The sequence below is a fragment of the Callospermophilus lateralis genome, chromosome 15, assembly GCF_048772815.1.
Source record: "Callospermophilus lateralis isolate mCalLat2 chromosome 15, mCalLat2.hap1, whole genome shotgun sequence".
Lineage (NCBI taxonomy): Eukaryota > Metazoa > Chordata > Mammalia > Rodentia > Sciuridae > Callospermophilus > Callospermophilus lateralis.
In genome coordinates this window covers 14,753,851-14,763,824 of record NC_135319.1, presented here as the reverse complement: position 1 = coordinate 14,763,824, position 9,974 = coordinate 14,753,851, and the positions used below count along the sequence as shown (strand labels likewise).

Here is a 9,974-nt window from a genome sequence, read left to right as displayed (position 1 = left end):
TATTTTCCCTTACCTAATCATTTTATATTTTCTTATTTATCTTCCTCATGCTCATAACATAAATGTATATACTACTGTCTTATGGAAGTGAGAAATAAGTATCTTAGTGTTAACAAGAGTTTCTAAAATGCTCAGCAATGACTAGTATTGGAAATATTAGGTAAATATTTTCCTGGCTCCACCAACAGATGAGGTAAAAATGTTAAAATACAAAATTCAAAGTACAGTTCCTACAGAATGCATAACACAGATTAGCTCATGCTAAGTCACAATGGGGTAAGGGTAGAATAGAAGTACTTTTGATTAGAAAAAGGGGAACGAAGGCACATGAGTGCAGTCCATGTTCTGTGGAAACATAATCAATGTCATTGGTAAGGCCAAGAATTACAAGGAAAAAAGGAACAATCAAATTAGTTCCATTTGTCTCCATCTACTTTTGTTATGCAAAAAAATAATTGATACTGCATTCTCACTGCCATTTTTGATACAGTTGCAATCAAAGCAGTTTACAATTTCCACTGTCTCCAATGGGATCATCCATGCAGGTGACCACTTTCAGCTTCAGAGCTCACAATTTCAGCATCTGAGTTATAAACAAAGCAATCCTTTCCTGGAAAAGAGCATTTATGCAAGCACTTGGGGAAGTAGAAAAGAAAAAAAAAACTGATATGATATTTTACTCAATTTCAACCACCTCTGCCAAGATCATGGCTCTGGTCTCGAGGCCTGCACTTTCAGCCCCCATGACTGAAAGAATGAGAAGGTGCCAAAGAGGCTGGAAAGCAGCAGCATCTGAATGCTATGAGTCAGCTTTATCTATGGTCAATAGACTCCATGAACAAACAAAATGTGGAGTAAAAGCTCACATAGAGATAGTTTTTTGGGTGCTGTTTTTTATTTTTTAACATTTACCTGGATAAATGTGGAGTACAAAGTTTCTTAAGAAAGTTTTTGAAAAGAAAAAAGTGAAAATTAATATTATAGCATGTCCTCATTTAGAATGCATATTCAGCAATCTGCTTTTATATGACACATTCTAACTCTTAATTTTAGAAAATACAAATTTAATTTTGATGGCGACAATGTAAAGAGTCAAATCCAATTTTGTTAGAAATTTTACCTGTATCAATTGCACAGAAGATGGAAGAAGACCCTCATGGTTATACAAAATACATGTATGTGACATGGGGGGGGAAGAAATGTGTCACATTTGATTGGGTAGAGAGAGGTGATGGGAGAGAAGGGGAGGGGAAGGGGGGATAGGAAGGGCAGCAGAATGAAATAGACACTAGTGTTGCTGTTATGTATATATATGGCCGTATAACCAATGTGATTCTGCAACCTGTACAATTGGAAAAATTGATTTGATTCAAATATATGATATGTCAAGACCATTGTATTGACATGAGCAAATAATAAAAAAAAATAATAGATAATTTTAAAAATTGCAAGAATATGATTATTGTTGGACCGTGTCCATCCAAATACAACTCAGTAACAATGCCTTAGATATGAATTTCTGGTCAAAAGCTGAAATTGAGAGTTCTTCTTTTATGGAGAATTCAAATAAGTTAACTTATAACCCCTAATTAAAGAGGAAAATATTTTGGAGCAAAAAGATGGCCATATTCAAGGCTTTAAATTTGAACTGATATTTAATTGTCAATTAAACATATCCTGAAAGTAAACAACAATAAAGTATCTCTTAAAAAAATAATATTACCTGTATCTAATGACATGAATTTTCTTAATTGGGAATACGTTTTACTTCTTAAAATCTATCAATTTGGGGGCTGGGGTTGTGGCTCAGTGGTACAGTGCTTGCCCCACATGTGTGATACACTGGGTTCAATCCTCAGAACCACATAAAAATAAATAAACAAAATGAAGGTATTTTAAAAATCTATCAATTTAAGAAAATTTAGTGGAGACATTGTGAGATGTTAACTTTTAAATAGTTCATGTTTTTTGAAATAAAAAGGTAAGGCATATCATGTCAGGGCAACTCTATTAAATATATACCTGGAACTTACCCTCAGGCTTTAAATGGGAATTCCAGAAGAATCACCACAAGCAGAGCTTTTGAAAATAAACTCTTAAAATGCAGTATATATACACAATGGAATATTACTCAGCCATAAAGAGAAATGAAATTATGGCATTAGCCAGTATATGGATGGAACTAGAGACTATCATGCTAAGTGAAATAAGCCAATCTCCCCCCAAAAAAGGGCAAATATTCTCTCTGATATGTAGATGCTAACTCACATTAGGGTAGGGGGAGAATAGAAATACTTTGGATTAGATAAAGGGGAATGAAGGGAAGGGAGGGGGAATGGAAATAGAGAAGATAGTAGAATAAATCTGACATCACTTTCCTATGTTCAAAGATGAATACAAGACCAATGTAATTCCACATCATGTACAACCAAAAGAATAGGAAGTTGTACTCTATTTTTATATGTTAAAATATATTCTACTGTCATGTATAAATAAAAAATAAATGAACTCTAAGAGCATTTAATTCTATGTTGAATGATAATTCAAATCCATTATTATCACTACAATAAGTTTCTCTTCCAGTAAGAAACTCAAAAAAATCACTGACTCAAATATGGCCACAAGATCACTTGCCATGATGCTCAGCCCCTTTGGAACTGCCTCTCTGTCTTTGGTCACTGGAAACACCTGAACCTGCCCAGACTTCTCTACTCAGCCTTCCCAGTAGAGTTCATGAGACACCTTTCCTTTATTTGCCACAAAAGTGTTGCTAAGAAATACTTTATTACTTTTCATAAGTCAATAGAAAACAACACAAATACAGAAATAAATAAAATGCATGAGTATAAAAGGAAAAATCATACACATAAAACAGAAAACACATAAATAATCCTTCAGAAAAAGTACTGATGCATTAAACTTTGTAAATCACATTTCAGGAATGAACATGAAGTTTGGTAGCAATATCAAGGAATATTTACTGAAACACACATTACATGCAATCAGAGTTGCAACCATAAACACTAAACCTAATCAGCTGAATGTTACTCTCTCAGAAAAAAATTAACTTAAATATGCAGTGAAAGTAATCTAAATATACATGGTGAATTTAGTACTACCATTCGTAATTTCATAATGACTGCTTATCATATTATGAGCTGTTAACATTTTAAAATTATATATAATGGAAGTAAGTAGATTTGAAACTAAAAGACTTTTTCCTCTATATGTTTATAACTTCCAAAGTACTACTGCAGGGAAGCCTGAATCATAACAGGTTTGTGTCTCTGCAGATCAGAAACACAATATACAAGCCCATTGGGCTTCTTTAGAATAATTGAATTGACCCTTCAGTAAATGAATGGAAAAAACATGGCATATATACACAATAGAATATTACTCAGCAATAAGAGAATAAAATCATAGCATTTGCAAGTAAATGGATGGTGTTGGAGAAGATAATGCTAAGTGTATTTAGCCAATCCCCTCCAAAACAAATGCCAAATATTTTCTCTGAATTAAGGAGGCTGATTCATAGTGAGGTAGGGAGGGGGAGTATGGGAGGAATAGACAAACTCTAGATAGGACAGTGGGGTAGGAGGAGAAGGGAGGGGGCAAGAGGTTAGCAAGGATAGTGGAATGAGATGGACATCATTATCCAAAGTACATGTATGAAGACACAAACTAGTGTGAACATACTTTATGTACAACCTGAGAAATGAAAAAATTGTGCTGTATATGTGCAATAAGAATTGTAATGCTTTCTGCTATCACTTATTTAAAATAAAATTTAAAAAATTTAAAAAATAAAAATTGAGTGTTTCCTTAGTTATTATAATCTTTGCAAACCATTTTCTGGGTTTTTCTCTTATATCCACTCTTTCCTATCAATGTATCTGATATCTAGGCACCATGCTTGATTTTAAAAAGATTAAGAAACTCAAGCTACACTTAAACCCAGATCATTGAAATATTACATAAAGGGAGCAAATACTCAACTCCAGGCTACATCACCAATACTTACAAGGATGTACTTAGAAGGGGCAGAGCTCATTTTAAATTGTACTTCATGAATGAATTAGCTCACCTTTCACAGAAAAATCAGTCTACTTCTTTAGAATTTTTTAGAGAAATTTATTTTTATTGTATTTATTTAATCCTCTGAACTACTATTTGTGCAACAGAAAAAGTAATTTACTCAATGACACTGGAGTCCTAAGATCGAAAGATACATCTCCAAAAAGTAAGTCCACAGCTTCTTTCATACTACCTGGGAAGAAAATCCCTACTATCAGCACAGCCTTCCCCTGGATTCCTCTCATATGATGTTCCAGGAAGGTGCTCATTGCCCATCAGGCAGCCCTGGACTCTTTCCATCACAGAGATACTGTGTGGTGGCCTGCTGACTAATCCCAGTGGCTCTGACATTGGCTCTTTTACTTATTGATATATTTCAGTTTTTCATGATCAGCTCACTGGAATAGTAACCTTTTCATAGTCTATTGTCATACTAAAAAGATTTGGTATAACTGGAAATAATGAATAGCTCCAATAATTCCATTCTGACTTAATTTCCTTTATGAGTATTTACTGGGCAACCAATAAGGAAGAAATTTATCCAAAGAAAATTTAAAAAAATTAAAATAAAAAGAAAGATAACATGAAAAGTCCAATTTCTTCAATTTCATTAAAATGAAAATAATTAATTTTTGAGCTACAGGAACAGAAATAAAGATGCAAGCTCTCTCTGAGGAAGAAGTAGAAACAACAGCTGACTCATCATCTCTCTGATTTAGACGTGTAAAGTCAAGGCCATGGCTACTGGACAGCTCTGAAGAGCTGCTGAAGGACACCCAGAGCAAGGCAGAGGCCAGCAGAGCATCACAGATGTCTGCAGAGAAAAGCAACATATGCAGGTTAGCACACTAGAAGAAGCTCTCTTTTCTCCTCTTTTTTCCTTCTCTCCTTTCTTTTTTAGTTAAGAGTTTAGAATTTGCAAAATCTTGGTCATAAGCATATTAGTCTATGCCTGACAACAGACTAATAAGGAAAATAAAAGCCCTAGTTTTCAGTCTTTGTCATTATCCTATTATAACTATTCCCATCATGGTCAAGTCAAAGCCTTCAGTGTGATGTAACTGGAAGGCATGCAATCACTCACCATGGAACACTTCCATCTAACAGACACAGATGATACATAAACAGCCTGAAGTGCAGGGATCATAGCAAGACACCACAAAAAAGCAAAAGATGTGAGTTTTGATAATTGATTACCAGTATTTTTAATATGATTGGCTTAGTTTCACATATCCATAATTTAATTTTACTTTTTCATTTTTTATTTTTCCACAGATTCTATCAAGAATACTTTTATAATACAGGTATCATATGCACACTTTGCTTTGAGAAATATTTACATGCAGGGAGTTCAATTCGAAACCTCCATTTCATCCATATCAAATATAACACACATTCACCTTACAGTGAATGAGCCTCACGGGAACAAGATGTGAAGTTCTTGCTTTCTGAACAGAGAGCCCCAATTAAACAAAATCTTTCAATCTAAGAACAAATCTCTGTATCCTCTTAATTATTCATATCCTGTGTACAGATTAATAAAATTGAAATACATGTTATGAATTATCCCACAACCATTAAAAGTTAATATTAAAATTGAATCCTATTTCTCAAAAACTTGTAAGAAGTGTACCAGTATTTACAGATCCCATTAAAGTATGCATAAATAAAGTCTGTACACTCAGCACACTGTTTCTCAAAATACAGAGGCTCCACAAGGGCTTGAGGGGTGACAGGCAGCAGCAGATACTTAGTGCCCACCCTTTTGAAGTTTACTTGAAAAATCAAGATCTGAAATAAATATGCAAACAAAACTTTCAGTTCCTTACAGGAACATGTCATTCCAAAGAGTCACCCATTTAACGAGTAAACTTTCAAAGTTAAAAAAGAAAAGAGACAAAAGAAAAATGAAATTTCAGTAGGAATTGTTTCTACAAGTTTTCTACACTAGACGACCCCTCTGTGCACCAGTTTTGCATCAAAGTAGCACCTGTTCACTGGCAGTAGAGCACATGGTATCTTTGCCTCCTCCTGGAGGGCATCATCACTGAAGTAGGTAGATAGTCTGAATATCATCAATCTGAACTTTCAACAGATAGGCACATGACTTCTTGTCTGCCCCGGGGAAATTATGAGAAGGTTCTAATACTCTGTGGCACCACTTTCAGAGGAAGGAGAGATGGGGTTCCAAAAAATAAATGCTGAACAAGTAAAAACAAAACAAAAACCAGTACTTGTCACCTTGGGATCATGTGTTCAAGGACAGACACTGCAGTGCTACAGAAGCTGCAGGGATCCTGGAGGACAAGTCAAGATCCTGCATGCCTCAAGTGACAGAGGACTTTGGATAGTTGGGTATGACAGGTTGGAAACTCCTCCCCCAGCAAGAGTGCCTCCAGTCTGTCCCAGTGGAGATGGATTCCTCTGTCCATTCCCTTCCCACCCTGTGCTCACCCCATTTTACTTCCTGTGCTTCTCCATTTTCTCCAGGGTCTTGTTAGAATCTGCTGGACTCTGGTCTCTGGGGTTCATATAGAATTTGTCTATGACAATCGAGGCTTCTTTGATGTAGTTCTTCACCCCAAACACAGGGGTGCAGATGACCTGGCTGCTGAACCTGTGGGTAATCAGGCAAAAATGAGACAAGAGCTTGTGTGGTAGTTTTCTAAGACCAGGGAGGGCCTGTTGTTGCCATTGGGTGCTCAGTCTTAATTGAGGGGGTCCGTGAATTCTTTACACCCTTGCCAAGACACCCACAACATTATTCTTCCTTGTTACCATCTTGGTTTACCCTCCTAGGTGAGGCCTGGTTAAATATTTGGCCACTGACTTACTAGAAAACTCCAGTTCACAGCCATATGCAAAGTACCAAGCCAAGTGAACAGCTTTTTGTTCCACCAAGGATGTCAGGGGCGTCACAAGAGCAGCTTTCTGTCTTCCAGCTGGAAGATTCAGCCCAGTCTTGTCCAACTTTTCCCACAACAATCAGCCATTTTTGGACTTTGCTTTCCTGAGAACACCTCCCAGCAGTGAGGCATTTAAGCATTCAGAAGGTGACAATTGCCTCTGTACTTCAGCCACAGTCACTTATATTTGGACCTGGAGCTGAAAAGAGATAGTCTTCCCAGAACCGAGCAGAAGACTTCATGGGATTCATCAGGGCTACCACTAGATCCTTCTGACAGGGGGCACCCAGGGGGTTCTTAGCCATGGAAAATGGGACTTTTGCAGATTACAGACTGATCAGGCCCAAGCAGGTGTTGGTTGACGTTCTGCTCCTCTTCCATCTGGTGAGCCATGTCGTGGAGCCCCAGGTACTTTGCCAGACCTGCAACGTCCAGGGCATGCCATGGGATAACAGTAGGTCTGAGCAGCTATAAGCATCCCCGAGGGCGCACACAGCACCTCCCTCTATCCTATAGAGTTGGGGAAGCAAGCCACCCAGGCACCCTAGGTACAAAGGCAGGACGGCCCCCTCCTGCCTCTGGTGGCCAGACCAGGACTGTTGCTGGCTGCTGGTGGCCACAGGCTGGTGCAGGGGGCTAATGGCTGTAGCATAGGCTTTGCTCAGATGTGAGTAGGGATCCACCGAGTGAGTGTAAGCCAACTGCTGGTAGGACAGTGGAAAGTAGGGTAGTAGCTGGTATTCAGGGACTCTAGTGTGGGACAGCAGCCAGGTGGAGATGTAAAGATGCTGCCCTGTGCTTAGGTGGGAGATGCAGGAGTGGGGGTGGGGATGAGTCCTTAAAGCCCTGAGAGAAGATCTGGGCACTGGGTTCCCAGGGTGTTCAGAAGCAACATCTCAGGACATTCGGTCCCAAGCCAGATAAGTTCAAGCCTGTGCTCCACAGGTAAGTCAGCTTGCAGCAAACACCGTGCGAAACGTGCTTGCTCATCAGCTGCAAATGTTGGAGTTATAATTTAATTTTAAATAATGACTATATTTTAACACTGATTTGTAAAACTCATGAAAAGTTAAAGGTCGGCTCTTGCTAGCTGCTGAAAATTGGTACTAGCACATGACTCAATGGGGACATATTAGAAGGATTTTCTTTAAAATCAGGAAGATGACTCACTGATATCACTGCTTCTGTTATAATTGTACCAAAAGTCCTATCAGTAAACAGAAGAAAATTTAAAAATGATGACCATATAAACTGAAAAGAAGAAAAAGCAACTGTTAGAACTTCCAGATGATGTGACTGCATAGATAGAAAATTAAAAAATGAAATGATCGCTTAGCTATTAGCTCAATATTCAAAAACTAATTCTATATGGGAACACTAGCTATACTTACAAAACAAGAGAGAATATCAAATAGTTACAAAATATACTGGCTTCTAAGAGTGCTTCCTACATAATGATGCAAGTATTTATGGGGATCATTATAAAAACTGTGTTGGGAAATGGGGTTGGGCTACCTAAATGCAGTCTGCAAGAACCACAAGCAGGAAGACTCCATATTTTTAAGGTATCCTCTTCCCTAACTTGAGTTCACTAGAAGCCCAATTGAAAGCCCAGGAGGTTGTTCATGAGACGTGAAGGAGTGCCCCACATGGCTCAGGCTTCTTAATCCAGGGGAATGAAGGGAAGGGGCTATGCAAACATGAGTAAAAGACAATTATATCTTTGTCTTCACTAACCTCTAACTAAACTCAACATTTACTTCAATGACAGAAGTAGACAGGCCACATAGGTTCAACATGTTATCAATATAAATTACAGATTTTTTGGTGATAACTGCATAGTTGGAAATATTTATGTCTCTCATCTCTTCAAAGTAATAGTAGTTATTAAGTTCACCACCAGATTTTGTTCTTTTACATGCTAATTAATAGCCAAGGATGCCGATCATATTAACATTTCTAGTATTCTCATTACTGCACTTTAATAATTGCTTTTCTTTGTAATCCCAGTTGCAAATGTTCCGCATCTTCTAGCATTACTCTGAGAAGGTGCTCATTATCTTCAGCAAACTGCAGAATTGATTTGTTCTTGGTACAAACACACACACACCAAAAAAAAAAAAAAAAAGTTGAAGAAGCCTTAAAGTGGTTGGGTGTTACTGGAACATTATATTACTGGGGTATTATGAGCATTTCAATGAATTCTCTTTGGGCTTTGCTACCTGGAGTGTTACCATGGCAATTTCTCCAGTGCCACCATTTTAGCAGTCCAGTCAGAGTCATTCATATTTTATGCAAAGGGGATTCCCCATTGGTGGGGGGCAAGTGAGGATTAACCCATGAACTGCTTAACATAAGGGCCTGCTCCCTTTCCCAGTTGCAAATGTTCTTGCATCTACTAGCATTACTCTGAGAAGCCAGTGGGGGTGGGGATGAGTCCCAGCAGGCCTTCGTTTATGAGTGTCCACTGACCATCATGGCCCATGGCTCCCCCTGTAGTCACCTCTGCACACATTTTTTTCTCACCACTATGGTGTCTCCCTCCCCTCCCCTCCCCCAACAGAAACCTTAGCTTGCTGAGGACCAAGCACAGATTTGAGAAGCAGAGCAATCAGGGAGCATGAACCAGTTGACTAATCTTGGGATGTTCCTCTGCCTCAGCCTTCTCACCTATACAGTGGAGATCACACAACCAACAGGATTGCTGCTAGGATGAAAAGCATTTGTGTTATTTTCTTTATGGTGAAACAGGTTATCACATATTAAGACCCTACAAATAATCCTGTGAGGACAGTTTCTTCAGGTTATGAGTATTTATAATTTCTGTAACCTCCACATCCAATTTGAAATACAATAGTAGGAGAGAGGTATTCAGAGTGCCAAACACATTTATTCATACCCCAAAGCTTATTATTAAGAAGAAAAAGAAAAAAATGGGCACAGTAGTGCATGCCAGCAGCTCAACAGACTGAGGCAGGAGGATTATGAGTT

At 38.1% G+C, this 9,974-nt stretch overlaps 1 pseudogene; it reads right to left on the bottom strand.

The window, feature by feature from the left end:
* Positions 1–6,537: 6,537 nt before the first annotated feature.
* Positions 6,538–9,468, bottom strand: LOC143381501 (transcription factor AP-2 gamma pseudogene; annotated as a pseudogene).
* Positions 9,469–9,974: the final 506 nt, after the last annotated feature.